Source organism: Nyctereutes procyonoides, unplaced genomic scaffold, assembly GCF_905146905.1.
Source record: "Nyctereutes procyonoides isolate TBG_1078 unplaced genomic scaffold, NYPRO_anot_genome, whole genome shotgun sequence".
In the NCBI taxonomy this organism is placed as follows: domain Eukaryota; kingdom Metazoa; phylum Chordata; class Mammalia; order Carnivora; family Canidae; genus Nyctereutes; species Nyctereutes procyonoides.
In genome coordinates this window covers 46,104,594-46,130,319 of record NW_026575121.1, presented here as the reverse complement: position 1 = coordinate 46,130,319, position 25,726 = coordinate 46,104,594, and the positions used below count along the sequence as shown (strand labels likewise).

Genomic DNA, 25,726 nt, shown 5'->3' with positions numbered 1-25,726 from the left:
AGAAACTGAGAGAAAGAGAGAGAGGCAGAGACACAGGCAGAGGGAGAAGCAGGCTCCATGCAGGGAGCCCGATGTGGGACTCGGTCCTGGGATTCCAGGGTCACCCCCTGGGCCAAAGGCGGCGCTAAACGGCTGAGCCACCCGGGCTGCCCAAACACGATTTTAAAAATCTTAGGGTCTTCATCTTTATGTAGGCTCCATGCCCAGCATGGGGCTTGAACTCATGACCTCGAGAGCATGCTCTAGACAGCCAGGTGCCCCAGGAATCAGTGCTTTTTAAAACACCACGGGTGGTTCCACTCTGCAGCCACGTTTGAGAACCATTGTTGTAGACAAAAGAGCTCAGGTCTTCCCACGTGGCTGCTGGCTTTCAGGCTAGAGGCTGCCTCCAAGAAGCTCCCTAACTAACCACACATTCTTCTCCATCTGTCTGAGCCTGTCTGTAATTGGCGCCAGTGCTGTTCATAGTTGAATGGGATACAGATCACCTGGGGATCCTGCTAATCTGCAGATGTGATTCCACAGGTCGAGGTGGGGCAGGGATTCTGCACGGCTAACTGTGCTCCCAGGTGCTGCCCCACTGCTGGTGCATGGGCCACATGTTGCAGGGCTTATGGGATAGCAGCCTCTTTCTGCACGTGTGCCTTTGCACTGGTCACTAGTGTTCCTTTTCTGCCTTCCCTGCTACAGTGGGAAGAGTGGCTGGCTTCCAGTCTCACATCCTGCCTCCCCAGCCACACCCCCCACCAAGCTGCCCATAGTATGGACCAATACCCTTCTCTCTCTCTCTCTCTCACACACACACACACACACACCTCAGTCTAGGACTCCTGCATGAATAAGTGAACAAATCTAGTGAGAAACACTCTGAACTTGTTGCTGGAGACGTGGCCTGCCACCTAGAAGCTAGGAGCACTTGCCCAAGGGTTGGCTTCTCCGAGACTCAGTTACTTAACTTGTGTAATTGATCTGGTAATTTCACTGTGACGACCAAGGAGAGAATAGGTGTTAAAGCTCCTTTTCACCAACGTGGTGGCATCCTCTCTTCTCTATCCCATACTGTCACCATTGCCCAGGGCGGCCAGCCTTGCCCTTCACACACTCCCTGGGAAAGCAGATCTATTCGGAGCTTCCACAACCCAACTTAGACTTTGCTCGAGTTCCATATGTCTAACCAAATGCCTACAGTACACATCCAATCTTGTAGGCCCACCCATGTGCCATATTTACACATGGAAAATTAAGTTTATCATTCCTTTGCTTCTCCCAAGCCTTGCTCCTATGGATCCTCCTGCCATTGACTCATGCTTTTATGGGAGCATGAAAGGATAAGGAGCTGAGACCCTACCCACAGAAATGGAACTAGAAGATAGGAGATAGGCAAGGGGTCACCTTCTGGAGCTCCAGTCTAGGTGCCCCTGCCCTCTAGTGCAGCAAGCAGCACAGCCTCACCGAGGCTTTGAGACCTTTGGGGCAAAGAGCACTCAAACCCTTTCAAACCCTGCTGGCCACTTCCCTGGCTTTTCGGATGAGCAGGGAAGCCCACAGATGGCAATTGTGAGTGGGGGCAGCTGACATGGGGCTGGCCCAGGTTCTGGCACTTTCTTTTAGGGAGTAGCTGGGGGATCTGATGGAGAACATGGAGGTTCATGCCCTCCCAACTTTTAGCTGCTCAAGAGAGTTGGATCAGCAGCTTTGTTAGCTCCTCATATGGGTTGAATTGTGTTTCCCTGACCCAAATTCAAACATTGAATCTCCAATCCTTGCTGTCTTGGAATGTGACCTTGAGTTGCAGATGTAATAAGATAATGCCATTAGGGCAGACCCTATTCAATATGGTGTCCTTATAAAAAGGAGAAATTTGGACACAGGGAAAATTTGTGAGAAGGATGGCAGAGATAGTGGTGCTGCAACTGCAAACCAAGAAACACCAGATTGTCAACAGACCAGCAGAAGCTGGGAGAGGTCGGCACCTGGGTGGCTTAGTGGTTGAGCATCCGTCTTTGGCTCAGGGCATGATCCTGGGGTCCTAGCAGCGAGTCCCACATCCTGCTCTCTGAGGGAAGCCTGCTTCTCCCTCTGCCTATGTCTCAGCCTCTCTTGGTCTCTCTCGTGAATAAGTAAAAATCTTTACAAAAAAAAGCTGGGAGAGGCACAGAACAGTGGTCTTCACAGTCCTTTGAGGAAATTGGTCTCCAGGACTTCAGACTCCTGAGTCTTGACTCAGAGAATACATTTCTGTAGTTTATGACACCACGTCTGTGGGGTTTGTTGTGGCAGCCAAAGGAAACGAATGCATTCAGTTCCCCAAAATAATAGACTGGAGCCACCATTGAGCTCCAGACACTCCCTCTTCCTAACCAGGTTACTTCTCCTACCAGGGAGCTTCTATAATCACTTGGCTATTCCCTGGTCCCTGTCCCTACAAATATGGAGAGCATGAAGGAGCAGGGAGTGGGTGCTGGGCTCTTTCACACAGGCCCTGAGCTGCTGCTGACTGACCTCAGCTGGGGGACAGCCTTGAGTGTCTTCAGACACCTCGCTGCTGGTACATTTCCTTGGGGTGAGGCAGTGGTGGTAGTTGTCCTTGACCACTTGACAGCAATTCATCCTTAGCTGAAAACTCAGGTGTTTACAGGTTAATGTTCTTCTCCACCAGGCCTTGTGATTTACCACAGTCATACATCACTGGGAGACCAGCCTTACTTTCTCCACTTGCCTGCTCCTGCTGGGCCCAGGACTTCTCCCTCTCTCATCTGCTTCACCAAACGCCCTCCAGACCACGCTGTCCCCACCCCCTCTTCATCCTCTCTACCACCAGAATGCTCTTCCCCAAAGGCAGAAGAGGAAGGGGTAGGTGAGGCTCAGAGCCCTGCATGAATCTCCTACTCCTCCCTGCTCACTTTCTACTGGTGCTTTCCTCTCCAGTTCCACCAAGACACAGCCTATGGACCTCCTGCCCTTTGTGAACACGTGGCTCCTTCCTCTTGGTTCTCATCCGTACCTCTCCCTGCCAGCTAACCTGTCCTCACCTACGCCTTCCTCTTCTGCATGCCCATCGCAACCCCTGCTAACCTCCATCAGAGCCTGGTCTCTTGCGTTAATGTGTCCTACTTTGTTTTCTCCACTTATCGGTGAGTCCCTTGAGGGCAGAGGCTTGTGTCCTCCAAAGCTGGACAGCCTGGCATGGAACAGGCTTTTTAACAGTTTTCTGGAATGAACTCATCAATAGTTCTCAAAGTGTGGTTCCTGGGCCAACAGCATCAGCGTCACCCAGGAACTCATTACAAAGGCAAATTGTGGCCTCAGTCCAGGCCTGCTGAGTCAGAAACTCACAGGGGAAAGGGTTTAGGTTTTACAAACCCTCCAGATGATTCTGATAGACACTCACATTTGAGATCAGCTGAATTTAAAAATGAGAACGTAGTGAAATAGGATGCGCATGGAATTTGCTATTGTTCAGCTTAGACTGAATCATGACAGGAGTGCGAATGGGCTGGGGGGGGGGGGAGTCCTCTGGTCCCCATCACTGGGAGTCACTGGGCATTATGGCAGTCTGGGCACCCATTGCCCATCTCTCTCTCAGCTCCTGTTCTAATGTGTTACGTTGTATCTCCTTCTAGACACTAAAGTCTCAGGAGTATCCCCGGCAGAAACCCAATGCATAGGGGAAGCCCAAGGATTCCAAGCACCATTTGCCATACTCCAGCTCAACTCTGTGGTCATGGTGCCTGTTGCTCATCTTACATTCTTAACTTAAAAATATTTTGTCAGCCTCCTACCTGTCCCCTGCCTTACCAACCAAAAAAAGCCAGGAAACAAAAACAAGCTTGTGGATACAGAGAACAGTTTGGTGGCTGCTGAAGGTAGGGGTGGGCAAAATGGGTGAGGGGAGTTGAAAGGTGCAAGTTTCCAGTTGTAAGATCTGGGAGTCCTGTGAATGTAATGTATCGTACGGTGACTATAATACCATATTGTTTTCAAAGATTTTATTTATTCATGAGAGACACAGAGAGGCAGAGACACAGGCAGAGAGAAGCAGGCTCCATGCAGGGAGCCTGATGTGGGGGACTCGATTCTGGAACTCCAGAATCATGCCCTGGGTCAAAGGCAGACACTCAACTGCTGAGCCACCTCGGTGGTCCTATTATAATACCATATTGTAGATCTGAAAGCTATTAAGAGGTCTTAGGGGCACCTGGGTGGCTCAGTTCATTAAGCATCTGCCTTAGCTCAGGTCATGATCCTAGCGTCCTGGGATTGAGCCTCTCATTAAGCTCCCTCCCCCACTCCTCTCAAAATCTTTTTAAAAAGATATTAAAAATTCTTAAAAATCTTAAAAAAGATCTTAAAAATTTCACCACACACACAAAAAAACTTGTGATCATTTCACAACATATACCAATACTGATTTTTTTTTTAAGATTTTATTTATTCATGAGAGACACACAGAGAAGCAGATACACAGGCAGAGGGAGAAGCAGGCTCCATGCAGGGAACCTGATATAGGACTCAATCCTGGGTCTCCAGGATCACATCCTGGGTGAAAGGCAGGCACCAAACCGCTGGGCCACACAGGGATCCCCCTGCATTATGTTTTATACCAGAAACAGGTCAATTAGATCTCAATTTTTTTTTAGATTTTTTAAAATAAGCATTCTCTCGAAGGAATTAGAGTCCTATTGCCTTATATTTGTTATATTACCTGTGTTCTATCCTTTTTAAAGATTTTATTTATTCATGAGAGACTCAGAGCAGCAGAGATAGAGGCAGAGGGAGAAGTAGGCACCCCATGGGGAGCCTGATGTGGGACTCGATCCCAGATCCCCAGGGTTGTGCCCTGAGCCAAAGGCAGATGTTAACCACTGAGCCACCCAGGTGTCCCAAGTATCCTATCCTTTTATTTTTAAATATTTTTTTATTTATTCATGACAGACTCAGAGGCACAGGGAGAGGGAGAGGGAGAAGCAGGCTCCATGCACGGTGCCTGATGTGGGATTCGATCCCAGGTCTCCAGGATTAGGCCCTGGGCCGAAGGCGATGCTAAACTGCTGGGCCACCGGGGCTGCCCGTATCCTATCCTTTTAAAATTTAGTCTAAAGGAGTGGATGATATGGGGTTTTCTTATTCTTTAATTTTTCGTCTCTTGATCTATTTTATTTTTTTAAGAGAGAAAGAGCATAAGTGGAGGGAGGGGCAGAGCTAGAGAGAGCGAGAATCCCAAGCAGGCTCCATGCTCAGCACGGAACCCTGCATGGAGCTTGATTTCACAACCCTGAACTCATGACTTGAGCCAAAAATCAAGAGTCAGACGCTTAACTAAGCCACCCAGGTGCCCCCCTTGAATGTTGGTTTTTAACTCCTCAATGAGAAACCCTGATATGCCATTTAAGAAGCTGGGAAAGGACTCCTTTTAGACTGAAGAATATATCTACAGGTCAACTTGGGAATATTGCAAATATTTTGAGAGGGTGCTGTGACAAGCCCCTCCACCATCAGATGTCTGCTTTTCTCTTCCTTCACTTCAGACATTCTGTCTTGCAGCCTATGCTGCAAAATATCTTAGCCTCATTCAGATCCTCGAGTTCGCTAAATTTCTGTTTATCTGGACCTTTGGACCAGTCTTTCCCTTGCTTGGAAGCTCCTCTTCCCCCCCCCCCACTTGGAAGCTCCTCTTCCCCTCCCCCCCCAAAGATTTTATTTATTTGGGAATGAGAGAGGAAGAGAGCATGAGAGAAGAGGGCAAAGGGACCAGCAGACTCTTGCTGAGTGTGGAGCCCATCGTGGCACATTGCCCCAGGACCTGATCCCAGGACCCGGAGATCTTAAGCAGAAACCAAGAGTTTGTCACGTGCCTGAGCCAAGTGTGCCCCCTCTGCTTTTTATTGACTAATTCTTCCTTCTTCTGGGGGAAAGTGAAATATCCCTTTGTCCCTGAAGACTTCTTTTCCATGAGATTAGGATCCTCCCTTTCGCTGATGTCCCCCTTCCCGACTATCCTTTATCTGTTCCTTGTTCTCCTTCCTTCCTTCTTAAACCCCAGCACCTATCTTAGAGTGAGGCACACTGTTGGGGGGCACAAGTATTTGTTGGATGACTTTGAAAACACACAGACTCTAGAGAGATAACTTTCCAAGCCCCAAATGAGCCCACTTACTTCTCTTTTATACTTAGGCTAAGACCTTACGTGCTAATAAGCCTCAGGTGGGGAGAGGGTGTCTGAAGAGGAGACAAGTGCATGATTTAAACAGAAGACAGCTGGAAAAAGAAGAAGAGAACTTGGCAGTTCAGGAAGTGCATGGCTAATGGCAAGTTGCTGTGATTCCCACAAAGTCTGTCCTTTTGTTTGTGACAAGGGGTCCCTAGGATGAGAATGGCATGGAGACTTTCCCCAAAGGGCTCCCTTCCACTTCTTCTCTGATATATGGTCTCTGTGGGCAAGGCTATAAATAGAACCAAACTAGGAGGGAAACACAAGTTGTGTTGTGTGCCTCTGTATATATATATTTTTAAGATTATTTATTTATTTATTTATTTATTTATTTATTTATTTATTTATTTATTTATTTATTCATAGAGACACAGGCAGAGGGAGAAGCAGGCACCATGCAGGGAGCCTGATGTGGGACTCAATCCCAGGTCTCCAGGATCACACCCTGGGCTGCAGGCGGATCTAAACTGCTGCGCCACCGGGGCTGCCCTATGTCCCTCTGTATAAATGGTTGCTACTCTCTACCCCAAAACAAGCCACTGTCATTGGGACATCACAGAAATTACAGAATAAAACCTCTCATCCAATCTCAGGATTAGAAAGGATACTGTATATCACCGTGTCCCCTCCTCTGACCTCTGCAGGAATTCCCTCTGTAGATCTCTGATAACAATTCACAGCCTCCTATCAGAGGCACCTGGCTCCATATTGGATTCTAATTATTGGAAAATCCTCTTAAGCTTAGTGCTTTGTATGTGGTCATGGTTTATTGAGTTAGATAAATAAACATAAAGGAACATTAGCAATCAGGACAGTAGAAATTATGTTAAAGTATGTGGTTTTTTTGATAAACAGATTGTAGGAAAATTATCTGAAATGTTTGACAGTCTTCAGTCTTCCTGTTGTGCTAGATACATGCAGATGCATGTTCTCTTCAATAAATTACTGGACAAGTAAAAAAGAAAAAAAAAAAAAGAAAGAAAAGAAAACCAAAAAAGTAGTCCATAAAGGCTGTCTTACTACATACTCAGTGCCAGTTACTAAATATTTACCAAATGAGCAAATTATCGTAAACACTGAATATCTTGAGTCTTGAGACTAAACTTTCAGACTAGATCTCCCTTGCTCATTGGAACAATGATCATACCCTTTACCATTCACACAGGAAAGCAAGGGAGCAGAGTACAGTGTCATGGAATGGGGATGGAAGATGTTTCCAGTCCCACCTGCTACTAACCAGCTGCTCCATGTTAGGCAAGTTACTAGACTCTGCTGGATCTTCATTTCATCCTCTGCAAACAGAAGTGATTAAACCAGGTGACCTATAAGGTTCAGTAGCATGCTAACCCTCCTTGGCTGTAGGACTTTGCCCTTTCCTCATAAAGACCAAAGCCTCAGGAGTGAAATGAACTCTCAGCCAGTTGGGTAATTGATCATTAGCAAAGGTCTAACTCCTACTAAATACTAAGTTAAAGCAATTATTGTAAATATAACTATGCTCATATCCTTCCCTGAATTAGCAGAAACTTGAGTTAATAGTTGGCTACAGCACTCTGCTCATAACCTCTCATTTCTGCCTTCAACGTTGGCTAAAACTCCCTGGCTGTCAGCTGAATCTGGACTTTTTAAATATTCTATTTTTAAACCACAGTAGTTGGACTGTACAGTTCTGGTAGGGTATTTACCAAGGGGAAAAAAAAAACAACCCTCAAGCTGCAAAGAAATCTCAAATGATTTTCAGTAATTAATTTTTAACATGATTTCCCCCTGATATTATATTTTCTGATAGTAAGGTACAGTTATTATGAAAGAATAATAACTATATTTAGTGGCAAAGGAAATTAAGTATTTTTAAAATTAGGAGCCAAGATTTTCAGTGCAAGGAAAAAAAAGCTCTAAATATCAGATCAAAACCCTGTATCCTGGGACACCTGGGTGGCTCAGCAGTTGACCATCTGCCTTCGGCTCAGGGCCTGGTCCCAGGGTCCTAGGATTCAGTCCCACATCAGGCTCCTCACAGGAAACCTGCTTCTCCTTCTGCCTGTCTCTGCCTGTCTCTGTGTGTCTCTCATAAATAAATAAAAATCTTAAAAAAAAATCCTGTATCCTAAGTTTGAATTAGAAATTTTAATAAGAATACGTATGTATTTTTGGTTTTAAAAAATTATTTTTTAGCAGTGCCTGGATGGCTCAGTGGGTTAAGCATCTGCCTTTGGCTCAGGTCAAGATCCCAAGGTGGCATTGGGTTCCCTGCTCAGCAGGGAGCTTGTGTCTCCCTTTCACTTTGCCCCTCCCCTCCAGCTTCTGCTCTCCCATATGCTTTCTCTCAAATAAATAAATAATATCTTTATAAAAAATATCTTTAAAAAATTTTTTTTGCTCTATATGTTGAAAAGACCTAGAAGCCTTGAGTAACTCATAGCAATGAGCACCTTAGCATCTAGAGTGTGTTCTAAATATCATCTCACTAGAAGGAACAGAGCTGCTTGGCTGATTCAGGGTCAGGGATGAGCCTAAAATATCTTGTCATACCAGCAAGCAAGGAAGTTATCAAAGACCACAGAATCATGCCCACAAGGCTGAGGAACCAAGCTGAAGAGCCCATAGGCCAGAGATTATACGATTTCAGCACCAAATTAAAAAAAAAAAGGACTATAAGAGATTGAAACACATTGAATGTGTTAAAAATCTGTGAGTTCAAAAAAAAAATCTGTGAGTTCATACAATTAAAACAGACACTCCTTTGAAGGAAACTAGGAATTCAACTCATTATTCTGAAAACTAGGAGGGACACCTGGCTGGCCCAGTTGGTAGAGCACATGACAGAGTCATGAGTTCACGCCCCACATTGAGTGTAAAGATTACTTTAAAATTTCTTTTAATTTAAAAAAAGGGTATATATATATATATTTTAATAAATAAAAATGTTAAAAACTGAAAAGACAAAATAATTGCTTAACTGCAGAACTATACTGAAGTTGTTATACATGGTAACCAAATAGTTTTTTTAAAAAATAAATTTACGGGATCCCTGGGTGGTGCAGTGGTTTAGCGCCGGTCTTTGGCCCAGGGTGCGATCCTGGAGACCCGGGATCGAATCCCACGTCAGGCTCCCGGTGCATGGAGCCTGCTTCTCCCTCTGCCTGTGTCTCTGCCTCTCTCTCTCTCTCTCTCTCTCTCTGTGACTGTCATAAATAAATAAAAAATAAATAGATAAATATCTCTCTCTCTGTGACTGTCATAAATAAATAATAAATAAATAAATAAATAAATAAATTTACTTATAAATATTTTATTTATTTATTCATGAGAGACACGGAGACAGAGGCAGAGACATAGGCAGAGGGAGAAGCAGGCTCCTTGCCGGGAGGCCACTGTGGGACTTGATCTCAGGACCCTAGGATCATGACCTGAGCCAAAGGCAGATGCTCAACCACTGAGCCACCCAGGTGTCCTATAAATTTCTTCTTTTAGAAGAATGCAAGCTGATAAGTCCAGAGGGATACTAGAATTAGAATATCTCTATTTTGCAGCCTCTAGTGAAATAATGGATCAGGGCAAATGGTTATAGGAAATACATCCCCACAGGGATACAATCAACAACAACAACAAAAATGTGGGACATTCTACAAGCTTGTAGAAATTAATTGTTCTGCAACAAATAAATTGCATAAAGAAGAAAGAGGGATGGGGAACCTGTAGATTAAAAGAGATTTAAGGGACATATTAACCAAACACAATATAGGGGCCTTATCTGGATTCTGATTTAGACAAACCAACTATTAAAAAAAAGTATGAGAGAATCAGGTCTATTCAGAACATTACTTGGATTTGATAGTGTTATGGAAATACTATAAGTGTGAAGGGTGCAATGATGTTTATGATACTATGCTTTTAAAAGTCCTTATTTTTCAGATAGAGACTCAAATATACATGGATAAAATAATTTCAATATCTGATGCTTAAAAATAAGTTAGCAGGGAGGTACCTGGGTGGCTCAGTTGGTTGAGCATCTGACTCTTGATTTCAGCTCAGGTTGTGATCTTGTGATCGTGGGATCAAGCCCCCTATTGGGCTCTGTGCTGGGTGCAGAGCCTGCTTAGGATTCTCTCTCTCCCTCTCCCTTTTTCTCTCCCACTCCCTTTCTCTCTCTCTCTCTCTCTCTCTGCCTCTAAAAAAGAAAAGAAAGAAAGGAAGGAAGGAAGAAAGGAAGAAAGAAATTAGCAGGGGTTGTAGTAAGACTGAGGAGCAGAGGGGTAAGAGGAAAAAAAAGTAGTCATGTGTTGATAATTGTTGAAAAATAGGTGAGCAGAACATGGGGCTCATTGTATGATTTTTCTCCACTTTCATATGTTATTTCCATAATAAATTTTTATAAGTAAATGCTTTTTTAAAATGCTTATCTCTACATTGGATTTATGTATTTTTTTAATATTTTATTTTTAAGTAATCTCTATGAGCCCCAGGTGGGTAAACTCACGACATCAACACGGAATCACAGGCTCCAGCCAGCCAGGTGCCCCAGGAGTTATATTTTTAAGGCACTAATAAAAATGTATTTCTTTTTACCTATTACAAACATTTCCATTTGCTCCTAAACTATATGATTTTAGTTCTCCTCCTCTAACTCATAAAGAGGGTTCCCATTTGTTTAAAGTCATATTTACTTACTTGCAGTGATTTTTTAAAATTTATTGAAATGCATACTCTATAGTGTAAGCTCCCATAGCACCTCATCACGTTGGGGTAAAATGCAGGTACCCCTGCTTTAACAATTTAAGTTCATCACAATCAAGTTCCACCCCACATGTTACATGAACTATTCCAAAAAGCAGAAGAAAAGAAACCCATCCCAACCCATTTTATAAGGTCAGTTACCAAAACCAGACAAAGACATCAAAAATTCTCAACAAAATACTAGCAAGTTGAATCCAGCAACATATAAGACTTATACACTTAAACATGGCAAATATTATATGATATATATTTTATCACAATTTTAAAAATAGCAAAATAACAAAAAGAATTATACGCCATGACCAAATGTGATTTATCTCAGAGAAGCAAAGATGGTTTAACATCAGAAAATCAACTAATGTAACACATTTTATCAGCAGAATGAAAGGCAAAAATCACATTATTATCTCAGTAGGTGCAGAAAAAGCATTTGACAAAATCCACGTTCATGGACCCCCAGATTAAGAAGACCTGTTCTAGGAGTACCTGGGTGGCTCAGTCATTTGATTTGACTCTTGATCTCAGCTCGGGTCTTTTTTTATTTTTTTAAGATTTTATTTATTTATGAGAGACACACACACACAGAGAGAGAGAGAGAGAGAGGTAGAGACATAGGCAGAGGGAGAAGCAGGCTCCATGCAGGGAGCTCGATGTGGGACTCAATCCCAGGACCCTGGGATCACTCCCTGAGCCAAAGGCAGACGCTCAACCTCTGAGCCACCCAAGTGTCCCTCAGCTCAAGTCTTAATTGCAGGGTCTTGAGTTTAAATCCCACACTAGGCTCCATGCCCATAACATTAAAAAATAATAAATGAGTAAATAAATAAATAAATAAATAAATAAATAAGAATATCTGTTCTAGAAGGTCTCTAACTACAGCAGGAAGACCCTTGGGCTAGAAGGTGCATGGGTCCCAGGGGTCACAACTGGGAAAAATGTTTTCTTGAATCTGTTGGAAAGAGTCTTCTTGAATCTGCCTTGATCATGAAGAATGACAGCATGAATGACTTTTCCAAGATCTAAGAGGAGTGTTGAGTGTAAACTCTTGAAGATAGGAAGCTAGTATATTCCTTCTTTGCTGCCTATCATGTCTATAATTATTTACCTGCTAGTTGATCAATGAGTATTTTGGGGGTGCCATAATTCAAGAGCCTTCGGATGGTTTGAAGGTTGAGGGCAAGTGCTTTAAACTTAGACTTAGCTATGTGATTGAAGGCAATCTTTTTAAACTTTAAGTTATGGGATTGTTAGATTTTTTTCACCTCTGAAACTAGGAATTCAACACCATAGGATGAGAATTTTAAAAGATAATTCCTATGACATGTTCTGCATGATACCTGGACCATGGAAGTATTCGTCATCTCAACATCCAAGACTGTGTAAATCATGGGGTCTGTCTTTCAATTATCATATTTGCCACTTAGATCCAAGTTAGACTAAAGGATTTCATAATACCAAGTTAAAGGGACCAATATTCTCACTTAAGAACTAGATTTGTTGTTGAAAACAGCAGTGGCATGAAATGTAATTCAGACAACTTCAGCAGTTGTGCATCTAAAGTAAACATATAAATGGCATCAAGAAAGAAAGTACAGAGCAGCCCAGGTAGCTCAGCGGTTTAATGCCGCCTTTGGCCCAGGGCCTGATCCTGGAGACCCGGGATGGAGTCTCACGTCAGGCTCCCTGCATGAAGTCTGCTTCTCTCTCTGCCTGTGTCTCTGCCCCTCTCTCTGTGTCTCTCATGAATAAATAAATAAAATATTTAAAAAAGAAAAAGAAAGAAAGAAAGAAAGCAAGCACAGTCTGGGTGTTGCCAAAATAGAGGATTTTTCTTTTAAGATTTTATCTATTTATTCACAAGAGACACGGAGAGAAAGGCAGAGACATAGGTAGAGGGAGAAGCAGGCTCCCTGCAGGGGAACCCGATGCAGGACTCAATCCCAGAACCCTGGGATCACGACTTGAGCTGAAGGCAGATGTTCAACCACTGAGCCACCCAGGTGCCCCCCAAATAGAGGATTTTTCAGGGCAAGTCACTGGCCTGTATTTTGGGATAGTGACTTTGTTCATACAGGAGCAAAGTTTGAACTCCCTTCAGTTCTGGCTCACTGCTATCAATAATGTTACCGTGTTAAATCTGTGTAGATGGTTTTGAAGAGTGCTTAAAGATACAATTGTTAGCCAAGGGTGCAAACTCAAATGGTCCCATGGGCAAAACAACTAAGGGAAGCCAAATGGGCTGTAACAGAGAAGGGGCCTATTACTAGAGGTCTATTATTGGAGACCATGCCCTGTCTAGAAAGCATTTTTATTCAAGTCATTTCAGAAGCACCAGCAAGCCAAACAAAAAGATTGTGAAGGCCTCGGTCCTCGGCAAGCAGCTAACAGCCTGTGATGAGTGGAACAAGAATGAATTAGGAATTTCTCTTTTGTATCCCTGAACCCATAGATTGTTTTTTTCCCTTTCAGTCAGATCAATAGTGGGGACGGAACCACTAAATGCTCTGAATTGTAAGCTCACAGGGTTTTTAGAGTTGCTTACCTGTTCACCATTGTGGGTAGTACTTGAGCACCATTTGTTTTTGTGTCTTCTTTTCTGAGTATTTGATGCCTCAAATATTTCCGGGTGCTCTGACCTAGAAGCCGACTCCTATGCCCAGCCATTAGCAGGCACTGATTTATTTTTTCCCCTGCTTTCATCTTGTGAGTGGCCCCAACCCTCTGTGAAGCGGAGTGTGTAATAGAACCATCCCAACCCCTGCCCGGTGCTACCGATACACTCATTCTGGGCCTCTTGGTTTCCTGTGATACCAAAGCCTCCACCTTGATGAAAGTTATTTATTCATAAAAAAAATTTAGAGAAAGATCAAAGAAAATCAATTACAGTATTGATAAATGTAAACACATTGCTTTAGAGGCTGAATGAAGGAAATAATTGTGATTACAGGGATGGTAATCTGGAATCAACTCAGTAATGTCATACTAAAGGGTTATTTTTTAAAAGGTAAGATCATGACTCTCAGGCAAATATTAAATGGCCATCATTGACCTATTCATTATTATTATTATTATTATTATTATTATTATTATTATTATTATTGGGATGCCTGGGTGGCTCAGTGGTTTAGCACCTGCCTTTGGCCCAGGCTGTGATCCTAGACTCCCAGGATCGGGTCCCACGTCAGGCTTCCTGCATGGAGCCTGCTTCTCTCTCTGCCTGTGTTTCTGCCTCTCTCTCTGTGTCTCTCATGAATAAATAAATAAAATCTTTTTTGAAAATTATTATTATTAATTTGTGAGGGAATCGGTAAGATATTACAACTGGTTTTTATATTCTCTACCTGACAAAATTCTTTTACATTTCCTTGAGCAGGGATTGCTTGCATTGCTATGGATAGAAATCACCTGCATTACTGTCAGTTTTCCACAAGTTAACTTCTGCCTCACCAGAGCAAGAGAGTAGCCTAGAAAACACAGGGGCTTTCACCTCCGTAGGATAACACAGTCCTGCAAAGGATCATAATCCAACATTCCACCAAAAAGATGTTCAGTTACCCTCCTGCGTTTTCCACACCCTTCACAACTGTTCCCCCAGCTGTGATCATCTCTGAAGTTCTCCCTCTCTCTGTCTCATCCCTGTCCCTTGATCCTTCCTCCAACCCACAAGAAATCCCAGGCGTGCGTAAATAATTTCTATGTTTATCATGGATGACCTAAAAATGTTGGGGAGCTTGTCACCATTTTACAAGGTTGTGGGAGAAAAGTGCCCAACCTGGTATGAGAATTTAAATCCCATATGTATGGGCAGCCCTAGTGGCTCAGCGGTTTAGCGCCGCCTATAGCCCAGGTCCTGATCCTGGAGACCCAGGATCGAATCCCATGTCAGGCTCCCTGCATGGAGCCTGCTTCTCCCTCTGCCTGTGTCTCTGCCTCTCTCCTCTCTCTCCTCTCTGTGTATTCTCATGAATAAATAAATTAAATCTTTAAAAAAAATAAATCCCATATGTAAAAGTGTTTTAGAAAGAGCAGGCTCTGGGGTGCCTGGGTGGCTCAGCCGGTTAAGTGTCAGCCTTTGGCTCAGGTCATGATCCCAGGTGTTGAGATCCAGCCCCAGCATCAGGCTCCTCACTCAGCAGGGAATCTGCTTCTCCCTCTGCCTCTGCCCCTCCCCCCAGCTCGTGTGTGTGTGTGTGTGTGTGTGTGTGTGTGTGTGTGTGCGCGCGCGCGCACGCGCGTGCTCTCTCTGTCTGCTCTCTCTCTCAAATAAATAAAATCTTTAAAAAAAAAAAGAGCAGGTTCTGCTGCTCTGTATCTCACAGAAGGATACAGTGTTCAAGCATTTACACTGTGGCAAGAATGATTATTTCAAAGGCAGAGTTGCCTTCAGGAATTTGGCTTAGGAAGTTGACACTGTTTTATTTCAGAGTTCTTTCTTTCCTGGAAGAGTTCTGACCTCTGAGCGAATGCGGAGTTTCCTAAACCATTAATAGGTCAGGAAAACAGCTGTGCTAACAGTCCTGAGGTACGATGTGGGAGTGTGGAAAAACCATGAAGGTAGAATTCTGGAAATTCAGCCATAAAACACGAAAAGCCAAAAACTTTGGAGATGATGATGAATGGGGATCGATGGTAAGGAAAATTGTGTAAAAAAAAAAAAAAAAAAAAAAAAAGGAAAAAAGGAAAGTGATCTCTGACATAAATAAAGTCCTTGAGAAGTGTATTTCCCTCTACTCAACAATTCCATTCTGAGGGTTAGACATCAAAGACTTGTCAAGGTCACACTGTCACTCAAAAAGAACAAAAAATGCAAAGTATCCAGAAAGGAGAGAAGATGAATGGAAGTCACTGCCTAAATGTTCTTCCAACTGTGACATATTGCACTGATGGCTCCAGTTCTTTTCTTCTTATAACCAAGCCCTTGGACACCTGATTTTGCAGTTCCTTCCGTCAGGATGAGGGGTGTATTTCTCCATTCCATGACTCTGATTTCAGCCATATGACTTGCCTTGGCCAACTGGATATCAGAAAACTTGATACAAGAAGACACCTACAGAACCACGTGTGGGATTCAGCTTGTTCTGCTCTGCTTTTTCTATGAAAAAGGTATACCCAGGCTGGCCTACTGGTCCCACGGGATGGGCAGGTAGGGCAAAATCAAGTTACCCTAGCCAATCCCACCTAACATCAGCCGGTCCCCAGTAGACCCCCCAGATGTGTGAGATCCCCAGCTGAGATCAGCAGAGCCATCCAACCGAGCCCAGCGTACACTGGCTGAACTTCACAGATGTCGGAAACGAATATTTATGGTTGTTGACCAAGAGGATCTATGGCTGTTTGCTACACAGTGATTTTCTGACAATGGCTCATTCATATGCCAAACCATTTTTGTGAGACCCTCATGAGATGAGAGAGATTTCTGTGAATACTTCTACTTTAGTGGCCGGTTCAGTGTGGGGAGTTTGGCTTCCTAAGAGGTCATCAGAAGGGTAAGAGTAAGATACCATGACCTCAAATATGGGCTACCTTTCCTGTTTGGGAGGGATTTTTATTTGGAAACCATTCAAATTCTAAGCTAATAGCATTCCCAGGAAATCCGAGAGTCAAAAAGTGATATCTGGTAACTTGGAGGAGCCAAGATAATTTCCACCTACCAAGTATTTGAAGCCAGAGTAGAATAGAACAAATAGTGGCACCAACAGGAAATCCCCCTACATCAGTATGTGCTTGACCAAATACAAGGTCAAATAGATAACCAAGACTCTTCTGTCGGTTATCAAGAATGTACAGAGGGGTGCCTGGCTGTCTCAGTCAGTGGAGCATGCAACTCTTGATCTTGGGTTCACAAGTTTGAGCCCCACATTGGTGGTAGACATTAAATTAAAAATATATAAATAAATACACCTTTAAAAAATAATGGACAAGGCACAGAGCCCCAGACACCTTTGTTTTGGTCTTCCCTGAGCAGCAAACCTGTCCTTTTAAAGGTAAAGGATCCATTGCATCCAAAACTAACTCCACAACGTAGAAGATGGTTGTTTCATCAGAAGCAGATTTTGTGAGTTTTGTGAAACTGTAAGGATTTAATTGAGTTCAACAAATATTTTTTGAGCCACTTTTTAAATGCAGGAAACCAGAGTAATCCCCAGAGACATGGAGGTGACTAGGCATTAGATTTGCCGTCTTATTCCCAGTTTAATATGGAGACCTCCTGGAGTGCCTGGATGGCTCAGTCGGTTAGGCGTCTACCTTTGGCTCAGGTCATGGATCCCAGGGTCCTGGGATCAAGCCCCACATCTGGCTTCCTGCTCAGCAAGAAACCTGCTTATTCCTCTCCCTCTGCCCCTCCTCCCTGCTACTGCTCTCTCACTCTCAATCTGTCTCACAAATAAACAAAATCTTTAAAAAAAAAAAAAGAGTCCTCCTCAAGAGGTAGGCAAATGCACGACTGACAACAATAGAGCTGGACACAAGATGGCACAATGAAATGCTCCTGGGAGACAGAAGAGCAATCATAGGACAACACAAAGGAGGCTGGAAAGGAAGTGTTTTCCTGGGGAGCATAATGCGTTTGGTTGGGACCTGCTATTGATGGGCTGGTAGGGCTTCTGCATGCCTTCCGTGCATGGACATCAGCTCCATCTTTCCCTACTGGCCCTTCTGCTTCAGTCTCGCCTACAAATTTAAGACCTTTAGACAAATGTAAAAGATAAGAAAGAAGAATTGCCAGAACCTAAAAATAAGTTGCATTTCAAATAGTAAGGCAAGTGAGGGGTGTCTAGATGGTTCAGTTGGTTAAACACCTGACTCTTGATTTCAGCTCAGCTCATGATCTCTGGGTGGGGAGATTGAGCCCTGCACAGGCCTCCGAGATGCGCGTGGCATCTGCTTGGGATTCTCTCTCCCTCCCCCTCTGTCCCACCCCCCCACCCCAAAGCAAGGCAAGCAAGTAGAGATGGCTAGGTGACCTGCTGTGCAGATAGCAAGTGTAGTTTATATTTAAAGGATGTGAAATTAAAGTTTAACCCCAGATGACACACACTTTCATCGCACCTAACATCATGTTAAATAAAAGCCTCCTCTGGCTTGTTTGTACCTGTCTCTGACAGTTTGGCCCAACGCAGTCCTTTTCATTGCATTGGACGGCATCTGTTTCCAGTATCAAACCAGAGACTTTCTGCTAAGTCATCTTGAAGTCCAACTTCATGGGCACAACATGTTGCTTCATAATTAAATTAAAGTCGCAGGATGTTTTGGATTAGAGGGATCTTCCTTCAACCAGACCTGAGGTTAGTAAGAGAGTGTGACCGGTCTTGGATAGAATTCCCTCATCCAAAACATCCGGAACATTTCACTGGATTAATTTGCAACTCACGGGGAGATTTTTGGTCCAATTTGCTAAAGATTTTCTGTTTCCATTTCTCTTTTCAATTCAGGTCAATATGAATTTATTCATCTCTCTTATTGAAAATGATATGAAAGTATTACTGAGTCAAAAGAATAAAGAAAACAGCAGATCAAATGCAAGGAAAGGAAGAAAAGTAATGAGTGAATAAATAAGTTCGTTCATGAATAAAGAATTTATTCATGAATAAATAAATTCATTCATCCAACAAATGAACTTCCAGAGCTCTGATTTTTGCCATGCTCTGAGCTCAGGAAGTATCATGCAATAGAGAGAGGGAGAAATAAGTTCCCATTTCTGTTTTCCAAGAGTTTAGAATTTGTTTTATTCTCTACTAAAAATTTACCATTAGTCTAAATTCAATGTATATTTGTGTTTAATTTAATCAAAAACATCACAAAGAAATAAACATGAGCAATTTCCTTGCACCTTTAAGAAGATGCTGAGGGGCACCTGGGTGGCTCAGGGGTTGAGCATCTGCCTTTGAAGCTCAGGTCATGATCCTGGGGTCCTGGGATGGAGTCCCGCATCAGGCTCCCCATAGGAAGCCTGCTTCTCCCTCCACCCAATTCTCTGCCTCTCTGTGTGTGTCTCTCATGAATAAATAAATACAATATTAAAAAAAAAAAGATGTTGAACATTCATTGTGGGAAAAGACTAACAAATAATAACGCAGCACTAGATTGGATTGAATCCCATGGCCACTAGCCAGTAGGCTACAGGAAGTGGGGGGGGGGCTATAGGAAATAATCCTTAGTACAGTATAGCAGAGGTACATTTACCTTTGAGCATTGCCTTGAGCTTATGTAGCTTTTAAGAGTAATTACCTTGAGTAAAAACTAATGGACAAGGAGAACCAAAAGTTCCTATGGTTGTGAAACATGTTGAGAAAAGCTCCATGTAATCCATCTTGCCCCAAACTTGGCTCCTTGTTTGTCAGACTTTATAGTTCTTCAAGATCCAATGAAACAAAGTATGGAAAGCTAAAGAAATGCCCTGATGGAATGTTACAGAAAAGGTTAAGGTATGTAAGGCTGATGAACATTACATATTCATCAGGAAAGGATGATTATTACATATGTGGCATTTGAGGGCTGCTCCACTGTCCCATGTCCTAGTCTGTTCCAAATGTTATAACAAAGTACCACAGACAGGATGGATTATAAACAGAAATTTTTCACCATTCTGAAGGCTGGAATTCTGAGATCAGGGTGCCAGCATGGTCAGGTCTGGTGAGAGTTCTCTTCCAGTTTCTCTCCCTGTACCCTCACATGGTGGAGAGCAAAGAGCTCCTGGCTTATAAGGGTACCAATCCCTGCAAATCCCTTCACTAATCACCTTTCAAAATCCCACCTCCCAGTACCATCACATTGGGGGCTAAGATACAACATATGAATTTGGGGGTGGGGAGACACATTCTGCCCACTGTACCCTCCTTGTGTCCTCCTGCCTCTACTAGAACCTCAGCTCAATGAGAACAAAGACTTTGTCTTGTTTTCTGTGTGTCTTCAGTGCCTAGAACAATGAATAGTACATAGTAGGGACTCAATAAATATTGTTGAATGAATGAATGGATGGGTGTTTCTCCTGCACTGCCTAAGAGAAATGTTGGATCCAGGGCTAAAGACCAGACAGAAAGAACTTCCTTGCTTCATCAGTGACTCTTATGATCTCTGACTCCCCTCTAGTGCACTTCAGCCAGCCAGCGAGCACTGTGCACGGAACCTGTCTTGTTTTCTGCTACTTGTTGGAGTTATAAAGATGAAAAGAATAAGGCACAAGCTCTCAAGAACACAACCTTTGTTCTAAGAGAGAACTCTGAGGAAAGGTGAGAAGAGAAGGGAACTGATACATCCCAAATGTGAGACACAGAACTGGCAGGGTTTCTGGATAGGGAGGAATCTGAAAGATCCCTGGCTAGTGAAATGAATTTTGATTGGACAAAGGTGAACTGTCGATCATCAAAAAGATCAAGAAATAATAAGGTCTAATATGTCCTCACTCCTAGGAGTTCAGGACCATAAGTAATATTGAGTTCCAAGCTATAAGAAGCTAATATGAGGCAAGAGAAATGAAACCAATATACTAGAGATAGTGAGACAAAATAGTATGAAATTGAGCCATAGGAAAAGTCTGATCATCTCTAAGGTAGATTCAAAGTAGGAAGCATATTTTCTCTTGCTGCCTTCCCTGTTGTCATGTTATTTCTGATGTGTGTAAAATGGTAAAGGGAAAATAAAGGCAGTTAGAGGCTGGAGTCTGTCCTCTTAGATCTGTGGCCTAGCACAGGAGATAGAGTACATTCACCCATAACCAGACTTACACTGGGGCTGACCTGCCCTGGCTCATACCAGCTCTGAGAGCCATTTGTCAAATTTTCAGGAATTTTGCATACGTGTCTTAAAACACGGCCATTTTTAAAAAATGAAGCATGTGTGAACTTACAAAGAAATAAATTATATTGAAGACAAAGGTAATAAATTCTCAAAACTCATCTCTTCCTAAATCATTCTCTATGTTCTTGAGGCTTTTAAGTCTCTTATATCTACATAACTGTGTGCAAGTACATGTATCTCCCCAACTCTGCATTCAGGGTCATCATATACGCAGCTTGAAATTGCCATGGTGGGAATATTTACACCATTTGCACCACAGAAATTGGTAAATGCTACACACCAAGACTCAGAGCATTGTTTTTATTTTCTAGTCTTAAGAAAATGATAGAGAAAATGCTAAAAATGTAGCTCAAACCTAAGATTGTGTCATGTCTATAGTCAATGCACTCTGAACAGCACAAAAAATTGTGGAAATATTCCTCCAATATTCAACATTATTATCAAATACAGCAAAGAAGTGAAAACTTGGGGGAGGGGACCAGGTGCCCTAGGAGATCACAGGCTCCACAGACAGCGATGAGAACCATTGGAGGCCCTTGGCTTTGTTTGTCCAGCTGGCCCCCAGGGGGAGAAAAGAGGTGACTTTCTAATACTAATGAAGCCACTGCCTGATGGAGCTTGGTCCTGTGGTCTACTTCCCAGGAACCAGCATGCAGCATGGGTTCCGAGAACCACAAAAGGATGTATGGAAGATAGAGTGAGCCCAGGAATCACCAAAGCCTCCAGAAATGGGAATGTTCAACTTTTTAAAAAAGATTTATTTGTTTGTTTGTTTGTTTATTTTAGTGGAGGAAGGGAAGAGGGAGAGAGAGAATCTCAAGTAGACTCCCCACTGCATGCAAAGCCCAATGCAGGGCTGGATCCCACAACCCCAAGATTGTGACCTGAGCTGAAATCAAGAATCAGTCACTTAACCAACTGAGCCACTCAGGTGACCTAAAGAATATCCAACTTATTTTGTGGCTCCAGGGTCTAAGCAGTGCAGAGCAATCTGTAAAGAAAGCAGGAAAATCCCACCAGCAGAAAAAAATCAACCAGCCAGGGATTTCTGTAAAATAACTTTTTTTTTTTTTTTTTTTACTGGGACTTGCAGGCTTGGAATTCAAACTTTTATTGTGAAGGGAAGATGGAATTAGACCTTGCACTTTATCCCTTTGCATCTGAAAATCACATACTGCGTACAGAGCTGGACCACATCTTTGCTGTCAGTATCTATTCAGATTCACAAATTCTCACTGGAGTCAAGTTTTCTGAAAGGAACTGGCACCCTGACAGCCTCCATACATCCCCACATCCCACTTTCATCCTTCCACATGCCCACACCGCCACCTCTGCTACCATTACCACGGAAACTCTGAGATGAGGCCAGGCTGCAGAAAGGGCAACATTTTCCTTCCCAGCCTGCAATCAACCCCCAAAAAGAGACAGAGAGAAGCCCAAGGCCATGACCTGTCCCAATATCAGCCTTCTTTAAATTGTTGGAGAGGACTGCACGGTCCTGGCCCACTATGGCACCAATGTAAACCATATCCTGACTTTGCCATCCTGGCTGTGCATGCATTTTGTGGGAAACACCTACCCAGAAGTGAACTGAAATTGCTACCAGTCTTGGGATCCATGGGACAGTCTATCTGCAGTTAACACAGAGAGGGAGGAGAGAGGGAGACAGAGTAGATATAGGGACGTCCAAGGCCAGCAATAGTGGGAATATGACCTTGAGGGAGAACCAACGGCCCTGGAATCCTAAGTGGGAAGAGCTTATGCACTGCAGTGTTGTTGGGAGAGGTATGCAGGGGGCCAAACATAGGATTACAGCAGGTAGATGAGGAGATAATTACTAACATCACCAGGGAAGTTCAGAAATATTGAGAGCAGGGCCTCCAAAAAAGTCTGGTTTCCGCAGGAACTGCATTTAAACTGGGGTATAAATGTATAGATGATAGCATTGGTCCTCACGGGCTGCTATAGTGGACAGCATAACTTTTACACATAGGAAAAATAAAATAAAAGATGTAAGATGTAAGAGAGGTTAAAAAGTAAATAAGTAGGAGATCCCTGGATGGCTCAGCGGTTTAGTGCCTGCCTTCGGCCCAGGGCGTGGTCCTGGAGTACCGGGGTCGAGTCCGGCATCAGGCTCCCTGCATGGAACCTGCTTCTCCCTCTGCCTGTGTTTCTGCCTCTCTCTCTGTGTGTGTCTCTCATGAATAAATAAATAAAATCTTTATTTAAAAAAGTAAATAAATAAATCAACGCTGATTAAGAGTCCAGATTTATACATAGGCAGCAAAGACCTGTCAAGTAAGTCAGAAATAAAAGATCATCACAAATACTTTAAGAAGTTAAGGAGGTACAGTGGAGTTGTGAGGGAGTGTGTGGTTGGGGAACTGGGTAACTAAGAGAAAATCCTGACAGAAAAAAAATTCCAGGAAGGAAATAACTTATTGTTATGAAATGATTTCTACTGCTCGTCACAACCATTTGAGTTAAAATTAAGACACGTCAAAGTAGGACTATTTCCAAAGCAATCATCCTCAGACCTATTTTGTAATACAGATAACCCAAATGGTACCCTGCTATCTCCAGAAGGTTAGGACTTCTAATTTAGGCTGCTTTCAGTGAATGGCACTTTATGTTTACCTTGCACTTTCTATGGAGTTGCTCATAACGCGCAGATACTTGAGCCCTCACATAAACGGCCGTGCAGTCCAGCCACGCTTCGGAATCCAGCAGACGAGGAGCTGGAGAGGTCTTTTTTTCTGCTGACTGTGGTCATGCATGGCTGGATGATTTATGGACAACACCAGCAGCCACATCCATATCTCAAAGTCATTAATTACCAAGAGGAGGACTCCGCCCAGAGCCACTCAGAGGATAGAAAATCCTCAGAGGATGAGTCTGTTCAAATAATCAGTCATTTTTATCACATTCTGATTTCTCAGTTCACCTTTCAAATGTAGGCTCTTTTCTCCAGTCCAGAGGGAACATCGGGAATGGTCCTGAGATTTTTCATAATGTTAACATCTGAATGAAAGGACCAGATGTGATCTTAGAAGGAAGGGAAGTAAGACCAGGGAGAAGGCTATGGATTAAGGAAATGTCCCAAATTTCAAAGCGGTATGTGCTAGAAATTGCCATTGGTAAGCTTGGTTGCAAACCCCAGGTAAATTCTACAACAGATAACTGAAGAGATGGGCTTAAAACTCTAACTAAAGAAAGAAGCCAGGGCAGCCCGGGTGGCTCAGCGGTTTAGCACCGCCTTCAGCTCAGGGTGTGATCCTGGAGACCTGGGATCAAGTCCCATGTCAGGCTCCTCTGCCTGTGTCTCTGCCTCTCTCTCTCTCTCTCTCTCTCTCTCTGTGTGTGTGTGTCTCCCATGAATAAATAAATAAAATCTTAAAAAAAAAAAAAGCCAGCATGATTCCTAAGGGTAAGAAATGCCATATTAGACCCTATTTCTTTTGATGAGCTTAATAAGATGTGTCACAACTTCTATCATGCTACGCTTTTCTACAGGAAGGAGAAATGTGGGCCTGGTAACCACCAAGATAGACTAAGTAATGAGTCTATGCAGACTCAGTAATGAGTCAGTAATGGGAGCCAGTCCCTGAGGAGCCAGTCCCTGTGGTCCTATCCTTGCAGCCATTCATTCAACCCAACAAAAAATTCACTAATTCGGCACGCACTCATAGGGCATAGATTTGGCGCAGGGCACTCTTCCAAGCAGGGGAGAGAGAGACATTGCTCAATCTCTGTTCTCACAGGGTTTAGAATCCAGTGGTGGGAAAGGACAAGTGCACGAGTAACCACAACACAAGCCAGAAAAACAAAGTCACAATAACGAAAGTACCAAGTGCCCCCAGGGGGTGGGGATGGATGGAGACAAAGGTCCCTTCTGGTTAGAAGATTAAAAATGCTTTGCATGAGAGGTGGCATTTGAGGTAGAAGTTGAAGGGAGAAGGAACAGGGGACAATGAGGAAAGGCATTTGCCCCACACAGCGCGAGTAGAGGCACAGAGCAGGAAAAAAATTACATACCAGGTCCAGTCTGGTTGTAGCAGGGAGACTAGAAGGGGGAGTTAGCACTGCTGTGGGGCCTTCCTCTCGCTGGGAATTAGCCACCAGGTGTCCTTGGTGGGTAGGCGATCCCTGGGTTTGGGAGTCATAGACTGACTTTGGATCCTGCCACGGCCACCCCTTAGCCATGAACTTGAGCAAGTTACAGATGAGCTGCCTCATCTATAGACTGGATGTGACTGTAGTGCCGACCTCAGAGGGTCGCTCTGGGGATTAAATGAGATGCCGAGTACCGTGGAGACTGGCATGGAGTAAATGCTCCCTAATTGCAGCTGAATAAAGCCCAGAATTAAACTGGAAGCTGCTCAGCCTTTGCAAATTTTACCTGGCAGTGTGGGATAGCCTTGATTAGAGCAAGTAGCAGAGCAGAAAATAATGTCTTTCTAATATCTGGCCTCCATCTAGTTCAGCAGGGAGCACCCAGAGGCTGAGCCCAGGTAGGCAATAGACCTAGCCAGAGACAGGCAAACTGCCCCACGGGGAGAACCCGAGAGTGGGGCAGGCACTTACAGAATTTGGCAGGTGACTGGATGTGGGGTCTGAAGACACAGCAGAAGAACATTAGGGGACTCCAAGTTTCCAGCCTAGGTGATCAGCTGAGGGGTGGTGGTCTCATCCAAACCAGCGGGAAAGTCAGGAGGGGTGTGAGGAAGAAACAGAGAAAATAATATAGAGCTCAAAAGAGGGCAGGATCAGTGAAAGCCTGGAATCAACAGTTTGGAAGAAGCAAGGAAGCGCGGAGGTGTGGTCATCCTCCCAGATTTGGAATTCTGGGGCAGGAGTGAGGGAGGGTAGGAGGGGTCTTCACCTCTATAGGAGGAATCCCACAGAGACCAGGGAATATGCTGAAGGTTTTTAGATGATGCTAAGCTGGGAGAGTGGCTAATGTAAAGATGACCAAGTTAG

General features: G+C 43.6%; 1 protein-coding gene across 2 annotated transcripts in view; it reads right to left on the bottom strand.

The window, feature by feature from the left end:
• CLDN10 (claudin 10) overlaps positions 1 to 25,726 on the bottom strand; it is a 127,221-nt gene that overhangs the window by 86,816 nt on the left and 14,679 nt on the right. The gene's annotated exons all lie outside the window — the stretch shown is intronic.